This window comes from Muntiacus reevesi, chromosome 15 (genome assembly GCF_963930625.1).
Source record: "Muntiacus reevesi chromosome 15, mMunRee1.1, whole genome shotgun sequence".
In the NCBI taxonomy this organism is placed as follows: Eukaryota; Metazoa; Chordata; class Mammalia; order Artiodactyla; family Cervidae; genus Muntiacus; species Muntiacus reevesi.
Window position 1 is genome coordinate 40,535,933 of NC_089263.1, and position 13,208 is coordinate 40,549,140.

General features: G+C 37.9%; 1 protein-coding gene across 1 annotated transcript in view; it reads left to right on the plus strand.

Annotated features, from left to right (window-relative positions):
• The window catches only part of AKAP6 (A-kinase anchoring protein 6), a 441,039-nt gene that overhangs the window by 240,546 nt on the left and 187,285 nt on the right, over positions 1-13,208 (plus strand). The gene's annotated exons all lie outside the window — the stretch shown is intronic.

Below are 13,208 nucleotides of genomic sequence, written 5' to 3' on the forward strand. Positions count from 1 at the left end.
TGTGCTAATATTATTTGGGACTTTTGCTGAGTGCTTTATTAATTGTTTTCAGATTCAAAAATCAAGTTACAGCCTTTCCAGGAAACTCCAGAAGTCAATTTATTTTACTGAGGGAATAGGGGCATGGAAAAGTAGCTTGCCAATTCTCATACAACTGTAAAGAACAAGGAATTATGGAACGCTTGCTGTATGAGTCATGATCAGAGTAAAAGTCTGTGCTTTAGGGCTTAACATATGTATAAGTTATATACAGAAATAAGTAGCTGGGGCTCTGTGTTTGGATGTTGTATTGTCCACTTTAATTTGTATCATTCACTGCAGAAAAATCACAAAAAGCAAACATATCCTCGATCCATCTCCAATTATTAAATTGAAAGTAATTTTAGAAAGTACTACCTTCAACTCTATTATTAATTTAGCTGTGGCTAAGAAGCTGTCTTGAAGCTGGGAGCTAGTGTTGTGGCTAGGCTAGATGAATGAATTAGAACAGATTGGGGCTGAAGGACACTGGTAGAAACAGACAGCAATTACATTCACCATACTGATACTTACGCTGGGGGAAAAAAATGAATGTCAACCTTTTTATGAGAAAGTGATTTTGTTTCGTTGTACATATTTTACTAAACACACAAAGAATGTTGAGCATGGGTAATTAATTATTGAGTAATTAATTTTTTTAAAGTATGGATACATATGTGAAGGTTGTAGGAATATATATGTTAAGCCAAATAATGGTAGGAAAGGAGATTACTTCAAAGAACAGGGTATTACGAAGCCATGTTTATGAGCTTTTGTGAAAAAAATATGGTACTATTCAATTTATTCTTTGCTTAATGTTGGTTCTCAAGACACCTGAAATCTACTACTAAGCTTACTGATTTATATGTAAATAGTGGTCTTCTCCATGGGGTCGCAAAGAGTTGGACATGACTGAGCGACTGAACTGACTGGTTTTCTAGCTCGGTTATACACGTATAGACTAGTGTTTGAAGGGACTTTGTGCTTATTTTTAAAATTACTTAAAGGTGTCCCAGTAGTTATTAGACATTTTAAACCAAAAATCTATATACCTTTAAAAATAACAGACTTTGAAATGTAGTAAATGGTACATGCGCTGAAATATCTACACACATATAACATAATTGCTGGCAATCAAATGACTTACCCATCAAAACAAGCAAATGATACCTGTTTTGCTATAAATTCATCCATGCTGTCTTCATTAGGAGTGTTAATTTATCAAAACATCATCCGTTGCACTTGGAGAATGATTAGAAAAAATTTCCTTAGGTGTATGACAGATTTTGAAAAACATCCTTTGATGTTTGAGTTCAGATCAGGACAGCTAAATTAGAGAGAAGAGATTGAGAAGTAAATATTTGAGTCCCACTATATTGATAGGCACTATGAGTGGCACTCGTGGTTAAAAGTTGAGAAAATTACAGTCCTGGTCACCTTGTAGGTGATGATAGTTGAGTGCGAGGGATGAACATGTAACTGTGTGGTGGGAGCGGGACAGTAAGTCACAGTGGTGGGGAAGGGCACCTACCCCAGGCATCACGAAGACTTGCTGGGTGGACTGTGCTGGAACTGAGTTTTAAAGAATGAATAAAAATTAATCCGATGCAAGTGTACTTTTGGGAGTGAACACGGCTTGACTGTATCAGGGAACAGTAAGTAATTCCACTTGAGTGTGGAAGGAGGAGGCAGGTGCATGAGTAGAGTGCCAGGGAGACCAGCAAGGGGCAGACTGTGAGCAGACCTGTGTGATAAATGTGGCCACTGAGCCTCAGTCTGACCATTAAGGGGCAGCTATGGAGGTATTTAAGCAAGGAGATATGTTGTTATATTTAAAATATTAATAGATAACCAACAAACCTCCTGTATAGCATGGGAACTCTGCTCAATCCTTTATAATAAGCTAAATGGGGAAAGGATTTGAAAAAGAATAGATACATGTGTATGTATAACTTTGAATCACTTTGCTGTACACTGAAATCAGCATAGCATTGTTAATCAACTATACTCCAATAAAAATAAAAATTTTTGAAAAAAAAGCAAAGGGTGATATAATCAGCTGTGAAATTTAGGGGAGTCTTTGACAGCAGCAGGGAGCATGGATGGAAGACACAAAGGAAGCCAGGGTAAGTAGTGAGGTGGGGCACCTCTTGATGAGCCGGAACAAGGCAGTATTCATGGGAAAGGAGAGGAAAGAATGGGTCCAGAGGCTGTTACAGAGTAGGAGGATGTTGGCCTAGCCTGTCATTTCTAGTTACACTTTCCATCTTTATAAAATGGGAATAATGATAGTACTGTGTACTCTGTACCATTCTCGAGAGGAATAAATGTAAAGAACTTAACACAGACCCTGATACATAGCATAAGTTCAGTGAATGTTAGCTCATGACACCATCATTTGGTAACCAGTGGGAGAGGAGGGAGAACATAAGCAGTTGCTGGCTTTTGAGGAGGCACTGGGTGAACGGCAGTGTCTTCTGAGATAGATAATTGTGGAGGAGGGACAGATTCTGAAGGACAGAAACCAGATTACACTGGATTCAAGAACAAATCCAAGGTGAAAGTGTAGAATAGACTATTCTAATAAGATATTGGGACAGGTAGGGGAAAAAAAAAACAACAACACAAGATCATAGCCAAAGGGAAATGTTATATAAAGATTTCTTTTGTTGTGTTATGTTTCTTGGGGGGTTATTTGTAACATATATACAAATATGTCCAATTGAGTTGAGTCAGAAAACAGTGGCAAGGGGATGATTGGAATAATAAACCCTGAGATTATGTTGGAGAAAAACAGGAAGCTGAAAGAGAGCTGATATATGGTCAGGCATTAGAATTGTTCAAGACATGTCTGGAAAGAGTAAATGCATTAACAGCTGAGGGTGAGTGGGGATGGGAGAGGAGAGAGACAGCACTGGGAGAATCAGAGAGATTGTGGTCAGAGAGTGGTGTACACCTAAGTGATCAAAGTTATGGGTGTTTACATTCACATCCTAGATACGGCAAGAATATGGTTATGGGAGTGGACTGCTGTTTATTAGAATCAAAAGGGCCAAGGAACTGGCCTATGGGAAGAGTTACTTTTACATATGTTGACATTGACCATAGCAGTTGGGGATGGTGAGGAGATAGATCCTGAACCTGGTGCCACAGTCCTCAACCATAGAGTGGGAGAAATCCAACAGTAATGAGCCACACAGGGAGAGTCAGGATGAGTCCCAGGGATGTTTTTAAATTAGAGGAAAGGAGCAGCAGTCTGGGAAGGGCAGTGGGGATGTGAAGACTGTCTTGTGCACTTCTTGGTTAGTGGAAAGGGGAAACCGAGCAGCCCCTACTTCTGAGCAAAAGGCTGGTGGGAAAGTCAAGAGGAAAATGAGATGGGAGCAGAGCAGGGTAAGAGTAAATGAAAAGACAGCAAAGGATTTTCTCTTTCGAGTGAAGAATGGCAAGGATGAGAAGCATGGTAGGATCCACTTGTCCCAGACTTCTGTCCTGACACAGGCAGCAGCCCTGGAGGCGGGCAGCTGCCTGTGGCCTAATAGACCATGTGTTCATCTCTGTGTCTTATATGCCTCTGCTTTGTTTCCTTTTCTCTTCTGCATCCATCATGTTGACTATTTAACCATGTGTTAATGTTGTAGCCAGGTAATTGAGGGAGAAAGATGGTGAGAAGGAATGAAAATCTAATCATAGATGATGGCATATTGTGATGAAACCTTAACCATTGTTGAGTTTTTGTGCAATAACTGCTGCAAATAGTTGATATTATCTAGTAGCCTGGTTCAAGCAAAATGGTAGCATCAGTGGAAAGACCACTTTTTTATCCATCTCCTCTTTCCCCCCATCTCTTTCCTCTTCTCTTTCTCTTTTTTACTTTAGTTTTTTTTTCTCCTCCCTTCTATTTAAAACATATGTATTATGTTTTAACTACCAAAGCACTGTGCATGGTTGTTGGTTGGGTAAAGTGCTGGAGGTGGTATACAATAAACAGAATTTGATTTCTACTCCTAAGGCTATTATAGGTAAGGAAAAAGACTGAATATACACAGTCATGACTATAATACCAGCAAAAATATGGACTAAAGTGAGATGGTACATGATGTCTTATGGAAGTATAGAGAAAAGAGCAATAAAGAATATGAAATACTTATAAATTTACATGCCTCAGTGGGAATTTTAGTCCTGATATAGTAGTAACACTCTAAATTTCAAAGTCTAGATGGTTTCATATATGTATGATTTACTTTGATTCTTTGCCATTAGCATGAATAACTGATATACATGCAATATGTAATGTATAAATGCTATTTCTATTGAATGGTTCAAAATAAATTAATGTTATGATCCACTGATGCTTACCAATAAGCCCTGAAGATGATTAAAAGAATTTCAAGTGATCCAGAAGTATCTAAATTGTTTTTGCATGAATGTACATGATCTTATGACTTGTGGCCAATTATTTTTATGTTCATAGAACAGAGATATTTACTCTTGGAGGAAAAGGTTTCAGCTATATATCAAATTTTTACAGAGAGGATGCTGCATCCGTCTTTACTTATCTCAAGATTAGAACTGATAATTAGTTGTGTTTATAAGACCACAATCATCCCAGTAAAAAATGAAAATCATTCATTTATTTACTTGTCAGATATTCATTGCGTGCCTTTCACATGCTAGGAATCACACTAATAAGTTTTGGGGGAAATGCTAGTGAGCCAAACCAGATACGATTTGTCCCCTCCTGAGGCAAAAGTAGGAAGTCAGGAAACATCTGGAGTAACAGGCAAATTTGGCCTTGGAGTACAGAATGAAGCAGGGCAAAGGCTAATAGAGTTCTGCTAGGAGAACCCATTGATCATAGCAAACACCCTCTTCCAACAACACAAGAGAGGGCTCTACACATGGATATCACTAGATGGTTGACACTGAAATCAGGTTGATTATATTCTTTGCAGCCAAAGATGGAGAAGTTCTATACAGTCAGCAAAAACAAGACTGGGAGCTGACTGTGACTCAGATCATGAACTCCTTATTGCCAAATTTAGACTGAAATTAAAGAAAGTGGAGAAAACCACTAGACCATTCAGATATGACCTAAACCAAATCCCTTATGACTATACAGTGGAAGTGAGAAATAGATTTAAGGGACTAGATCTCATAGACAGAGTGCCTGATGAACTATGGACAGAGGTTCAAAAAATTGTACAGCAGACAGGAATCAAGACCATCCCCAAGAAAAAGAAATGCAAAAAAGCAAAATGGTTGTCTGAGGAGGCCTTACAAATAGCAGTGAAAAGAAGGGAAGCGAAAAGCAAAGGAGAAAAGGAAAGATATTCCCATTTGAATGCAGAGTTCCAAAGAATAGCAAGGAGCGATGAGAAAGCCTTCCTTAGTGATCAATGCAAAGAAATAGAGGAAACAACAGAATGGGAAAGACTAGAGGTCTCTTCAAGAAATTTAGAGATACCAAGGGAACATTTTATGCAAAGATGGGCTCAATAAAGGACAGAAATGGTATGGACCTAACAGAAGCAGAAGACATTAAGAAGAGGTGGCAAGAATACACAGAAGAACTGTACAAAAAAGATCTTCATGACCCGGATAATCATGATGGTGTGATCACTCACCTAGAGCCAGACATCCTGGAATGTGAAGTCAAGTGGTCCTTAGGAAGCATCACTACGAACAAAGCTAGTGGGTGTGATGGAATTCCAGTTGAGCTATTTCAAATCCTAAAAGATGATGCTGTGAAAGTGCTGCACTCAATATGCCAGCAAATTAGAAAAACTCAGCAGTGGTCACAGGACTGGAAAAGGTCAGGTTTCATTTCAATCCCAAAGAAAGGCAATGCCAAAGAATGCTCAAACTACCGCACAATTGCACTCATCTCACACACTAGTAAAGTAATGCTTAAAATTCTCCAAGCCAGGCTTCAGCAATACGTGAACTGTGAATTTCCAGATGCTCAAGCTGGTTTTAGAAAAGGCAGAGGAATCAGAGATCAAATTGCCAACATCCAATGGATCATCGAAAAAGCAAGAGAGTTCCAGAAATCATCTATTTCTGCTTTATTGACTATGCCAAAGCCTTTGACTGTGTGGATCACAATAAACTGTGGAAAATTCTGAAAGAGATGGGGATACCAGACCACCTGACCTGTCTCTTGAGAAACCTGTATGCAGGTCAGGAAGCAACATTTAGAACTGGACATGGAACAACAGACTGGTTCCAAACTGGGAAAGGAGTACGTCAAGGCTGTATATTGTCACCCTACTTATTTAACTTATATGTAGAGTACATCATGAGAAATGCTGGGCTGCATGAAGCACAAGCTGGAATCAAGATTGCTGGGAGAAACATCAACAACCTCAGATATGCAGATGACACCACCCTTATGGCAGAAAGTGAAAAAGAATTAAAGAGCCTCTTGATGAAAGTGAAAGAGGAGAGTGAAAAAGTTGGCTTAAAGCTCAACATTAAGAAAACTGAGATCATGGCATCCGGTCCCATCACTTCATGGCAAATAGATGGGGGAAAAGTGGAAAGAGTATCAGACTTTATTTTTATGGGCTCCAAAATCACTGCAGATGATGATTGCAGCCTTGAAATTAAAAGATGCTTCCTCCCTGGAAGGAAAGTTATAACCAACCTAGATAGCATATTAAAAAGCAGAGACATTACTTTGCCAACAAAGGTCTGTCTGGTCAAGGCTATGGTTTTTCCAGTGGTCATGTATGGTTGTGAGAGTTGGACTATAAAGAAAGCTGAGTGCAGAAGAATTGATGCTTTTGAACTGTGGTGTTGGAGAAGACTCTTGAGAGTCCCTTGGACTGCAAGAAGATCCAACCAGTCCATCCTAAAGGAGATCAGTCCTGGGTGTTCATTGGAAGGACTGATGTTGAAGTTGAAACTCCAATAGTTTGGCCACCTGATTCGAAGAGCCGACTCATTGGAAAAGACCCTGACGCTGGGAAAGATTGTGGGCAGGAGGAGAAGGAGACAACAGAGGATGAGATGGTTGGATGGCATCACTGACTCAATGGACACGGGTTTGGGTGAACTCTGGGAGTTGGTGATAGACAGGGAGGACTGGCGTGCTGTGGTTCATGGGGTCACGAAGAGTAGGACACAACTGAGTGACTGGGCTGAACTGAACTGAGGCTTGAGGAAGAAGGGTTATAATCAAATATTTGTACAGATAAAGATAAAATTGCACCTGTGAAAAAATGCTGCAAAGAAGTCCAGAGTATTAGGAGAAATTGCATTTGGCTTGATCTAGTCAGGGAGGTTGGACAAGTGTTCACTAAGAAAGCAAAATGGAGTGGGGATCTAAATAATGATTATGTACTAAATAGGTAAAGGTGGGGAGGAATGAGGGAGAAAATCTTTTCTTGCTGAGAGAGTATTGGTGATTATGCTGCATAGTGGCTGGAGAGTACAAGGAGGGCCATGGTGTGGGAGGCATGAGGGGTGTGACTTTAGGAGGAAAGGAGCCGGGAGACTGCTCAAAGCCTTGTAGTTCTTTACTGTGAAGGCAAAATATACAGCAAGTAAATTTAATTTTATTCATATCATTTTCCTTAATATAGGAAAGGCAAATGTTTTTTCTAAGAATAAAGTAAAGACAGTTGTCATGATAGAATATTTTAATGAAATGTAAAGACATTAATCTTTATTTTTTCTTTCCAGTAAAGACAAGATAGCATACATCTTCTCCACTCAAAATAAATATATAAATAAGAGAAAAAATAAGATCTCTAGCTCCTATCTTGTTTATCCTAATCAGGATTAGCTTTATCCTAATCAACAATCTTATATTCAACCTTAATGATATTTCATTAGCTCCTCAGAACCACCTTTCCTGTCTAGGTCTAATTATATCTAATGTAATGTATCTCAACTCACTATATTAAATCATTTTTAAAAAAACATTTAAAAAACATTTTAAAATCACTCCAGAGCTTTGATTTAGGCCTTAGGGAGGAGTGAGCCCTCTTATTTATTTTTGGGGCCTATGATCTTCCAGTTTTCTGCTCAACATTTCTTCTTTATTATCCTCATATCTAATCTAGGGAGATGAAAAAATAATTTTCTTTTGTAACAATTTATAAATGTCTGCATAAATAAAATGCAAATATAAACATCTGTTCTAATCAGTCCTTATAATATTCAATATGCTTCACATTGTGGATAGAGGGCAACTCTCTCTTACCTGTGCTCACATTAGGCCTCACAGATAACCTTCGATTGATTCAGAGTCTTAAACACATCTAGTGGTATATTCTAAATATCCTATCATTCCCCAAAGAGATCAGAGTTCTGAAACATGAATGCTAAGCTTCAAAGAATGTGGTTTAGAAACAACACAGAAATACTGCCTCAGAGAATCTATGTAGTAATGTCATGGGACCCTTTGTTACAGACATATACAAACAAAAAAAAAAATGTTGAAACAAAAGTATGCAGGTGAAAATGTAGAAACAAACTGAAATGTACAAACAAAAATCCAAAGAGGTGAAATAACAAGCAATCATTAGCTGCTGCCATTTTCCCTTCGTGACCTTTTGATGGTGTGTTGCCATAAACTATTGCCACTGATATTCTACCCGGAGACTCTTTTAAGACCCAGAGATTTCTTTTAAGGCATGTTGCAGATAACCATTTTTAGTGAGGGTGCAGAAGAAATAAATTACTGCTCTTCTACTCCCTGGGAGGTTCTTTTGAATTTGTCCTTCACTAAGAATAATATTTTGAGACTAATAAAGAAAAATATGCCCATCTCCTCTCTGTGATGGTAATGAGTAATCAGGTGTGCATTCGATTAAGTCTGGCATGCTCCGTGTACAGAAGGGTAGATCTGAGTGCAAGAGAAGAATGCAAATTATATAAATGGAGGAAGTGGAAGGCACAATAATATACCCTACAATAAAGAAAATCTGAGCTCTAGGATGTTCAGAAAAAGAGAAAGAGAACTTCTGTCTTCTAGGTGAAAAACTAAAGGACTTATGTTAACCAAGCCTGTTGGACTTGAACTTTGGGGTTATTTCTAAGATTAATGGACAAAAAATATGGCCTCCAGAGGACAAACCTCAAAGACTCCTGATGGAGACTGGTTAAATTCAGGGTGGTTCGTAAATTTCAGTCTGTAAGAAATAATGGAGAGCTACAATTAGAACTTGAGTAAAGGGAAATTTATTTGAGGAGACTAAAAATGGTATAATCTATAGGTACATACTTGATAAAATTGTAAATAACAGGTTGCAAGAGGTCCATTAAAGAAAGCGGGGAAAACTTGTGCTTTTAGGGCATTATATTTTAACCTGGCAAGAGAGAAAATAAAGCCAATGTTCTTATGCTGAAAATTATTTTTGGAAATGTTCTTAGTAGTTGGAGATTTGAAGATGGCAAATCAGCAAATAAATGAAGGTATTTTTAAGGAGAAAGACTGTTAACATTATTTTTCCAGAAATGCAATATCATTTACTGAGAGGAACAGAAATGATTAATATAGTCTTTTTGTTCAGGGAAGCTATTCCACAAGATAAAAGGCTGGTAATCTAATAACTAGCATATCAGTATTATTTTATTTGCCTCTTCCTGTTTGCAAAATAACTTCGGTGCTATCTTGTTATTATTGTTATACTTGGCTAGTTATACATCTACGATAAGAGAACGTAATTAATGTGAAAAATTATACTGAAATGGCTCTGTTTATTTTGTGTCACTTTAGCAATGCCCCTTCAGGAGTGCTATTCTTATTTTCCACTTGCATTCAATAATAGGCTTGCAGCCAGTGGCATTGTATTTACACAGTTTTTGTCAAAACAATTTTATCTCTAATAGATTTTTATCTGCATTGACTGAAAACTTCTGTTTCTGTTTAAAACTTTAATGTAATTTCTTGCATCTCTATTTCAGGCAATAGAAAAACTTTTGAACTTATATATACTTGGCAGCTATACATTTTTTCTTTTGCAAAGTTAATTTATTTTTTTTTAAATAGAGGGAAACTATCCTTAAAATATTAGGCATCTCATTTTTCAGTGGGCTTTGAGGAAAGCAGCACATTTGAACATAGTCTATTCTATTCATTCACCATAGAAAGAAGCATTTAGGAAATACTCCAAAAGCTGTGACCTTCACATGATGAGATTTGGTTACAAATATAAATGAATTCCCCACAAACATTAAATGAACCCCCAAGAAACCTTATTTGAGAATGTGTAGAGATATATTTTCATTCTGATGCTCAAGGATTTACATGTGTGGCTCCCTATTAGCATTACTCAGGTAAATCCCATTAAAAATTTCATATGCCTCTGTGTGTATAAATTTATACATGAAGCGTAGTTAAAGTGTATCAGTGTTAATACTGTGCCATGGGAATACGATATGACGAGGAAATTGGCAATACAATTAAAGTTCACATAGCATTAGAATTTTTTCACTAAGATAAAGTTTTTATAACAGTGTGTGTGTGTGTGTGTCTGTGTGTGTGTGTGTATGTGTTAGTTGCTCAGTCATGTCTGACTCTTTGCAACCCTGAGGACTGTAACTCACCAGATTCCACTGTCCTTGGGATTTCTCAGGCAAGAATACTGGAGTGGGTTGCCATTCCCTTCTCCAGGGGATCTTTCCAACCCAGGGAAAAAACCCAGTCTCCTGCATTGCAGGCAGATTCTCTATGGTCTGAGTCAACAGGGAAGCCCTTTTTATGATAATATGAAAGAGGATAAATTGAGACTTACTAGTACAACTAGAACCAATGTGTACATTTCAGTATAACTCTTAAAAACATAGAATAAGGAAGATTAATGCTCTGGATATCTAGAAAAGAATTGTCTTACCAATGTTACCCTAATGAATGTTTCAAATATTCTAACTCTGAAAGGAGAAATTAGGAACCAATGGTGAAACTCATCTACAAGGATGGATATTATGTTTAAAAAGGTATATGCTGCTTGCCTCCCTCCTCTCTTCTCTTTTTCTTCATTTTCTTTCTTTCTTCCTTTCACTTTTGACCTCCTGCATTTCTTCTTCCCCTCCTTTTTTCTCCTCCAGATTTATGAGCATGAAAATGGTTTCCCTTTTCTAAAAAACATTTTTTTTCTGTTGAAGAAATGTAACAACAGTGTTGTCTTTTGCCAATTGTGTGTCATCAGGAGAAAATATAAAGTCAAGAGACACATCCTGTAAGTAAATGGACATTTGAGGTAAAATAGACTTGGTAGTTAGTCTTGATTTTCTGCCCAGACCAGAGTCATCTGAAGTAGAAATGAAAAATGCATGTTTCCTTATCTTTTGTTAGGATTCACTATGTAGGCTTAAATATACTCATAATGCTGACTTTGGTTATTTGCCTCTTTCCTCTGTTTCCCCTAGATATATTCACCTGACATACTGAAATGTTAATGAACCCTACATTAATAGATGCTCATTTATGTACACATCTACGTGTGTGTGCGTGTATGTTAGTCACTCAGTCATGTCCGACTCTTTGTGACCCCATGGACTATAGCCCGCTAGGCTTCTCTGTCCATGGAATTCTCCAGGCAAGAATACTGGAGTGGACTGCCATTCCCCTCTCTGTACACATCTATAGAAAGCACAAATTTTGACTTATGCAAGCTACTCATTTACAGACCTTTGAGGATGTGATGTTTGCTGAACAGACCATTTCCAACAGATCATTTGATGCTCAGTGGTCCAGTTTAGGTTGGTGATCTATTTGTCAGAAGGAAACAGAGGGATTGTAAGCCCAACATCCATAGATCTTACTGTGGATGAACTTGGGATTTTACTTCAGGAATCTGAAGAGGTGGTATGGTGGTATGAGGGCTTCCCAAGTGGCGCTAGTGGTAAAGAACTTGCCTGCCAATGCAGGAGACATAAGAGACATGGGTTCGATCCCTGGGTTGGGTAGATACCCTGGAGTAGGGCATGGCAACCCACTCCAGTATTCTTGCCTGGAGAGTCCCATGGACAGAGGAGCCTGGTAGACCAAAGTCCATGGGATTGCAGAGTCGGACATGACTGAAGCGACTTGGCAAACACGCATGGTGGTATGAATGGGAAGTTACTGCCCTCCAAAGCCTGTCAAATAATGTCCAGAGAAGTGGCTTTCTCTGTGAAGGTCATTTCTTCCTCCTATCAAGTGTTTCCAAGCCAACATCACAGAGGAAAGCTGTCAGTAATTTCTAACCTGGCTGAGTTTTATCTGGTGACCTTGGAGTAAAGAAACTAGACATTCATTTGATCTCTCTGTAAATACTGCCCAAGGGGTTTTGTTTCCAGGGTGTTCCCAAGAGTTCTACTGACCTAGGAAGTAAAAAGGGTTTTAAATACTCAAAATTTTTTCTACTTTTCTATAAAGTGATACAAAGTCTATATAACAAGGCCTTGGATTGCTTTTTAGTTCCCTTTTGTATTTAGGGAACCCCAATTTTTTAATCCCACAGCTTCTTTATGCCTCTGTTTCCTTTTCTCCATTCTTTCAACTCACCAACTCTCACGTACTGAAACATTTGTGTTTCCCTATATATAAATTATTATTATATAAATATATAAATTATTTCTTAGCCTTTTAACTTAATCTCTCCAATTTCTTCCACAAAGAGTAACAGGAGTTCTTCATATGATAACCCAATAAAATTCCCTTTTGTTTTTGTCATGAGAGGCCTGCTTTAAAAAAAACAAAGCTGTCATGTCATAATGCTTCTGATCTTTGACAGACTAACAGGTGTGTTTACTGTAATCAATGGATCATTCATGCACAAAAGTTACAAACCAGTCACCTCTCACTTACGGGCTTATTTCTGTGACAAACCTAAACCTTTTGTTATCATCTTTGCTATAAAACATGCTTCAGTATATTGCTTAGGACAGTGCTATTATCGAGCTAAAGACAATGACTATCTTGTATTTGGTCATGATCTAATCTCAAAAGGTTAGGCTCTACTCAAGTTCTGACTCTGTGCATAGAAAAATTAAGTAATTAAATAAAATCCCATTTACTTATTTATATGTTTAGTTTCAGAGAAAATTATTTCATTCTGAAGGGTGCACCCTTAAAAGAGCAAGGTAGCACTGAGGAATTTTTCAACCTTTAATAGTTTATTTGAATGCCATTTGGCTATCACAAGTGTTTGCTGCATTTCCTGTCCCATCATGGCAGATTGCTAATATATCTG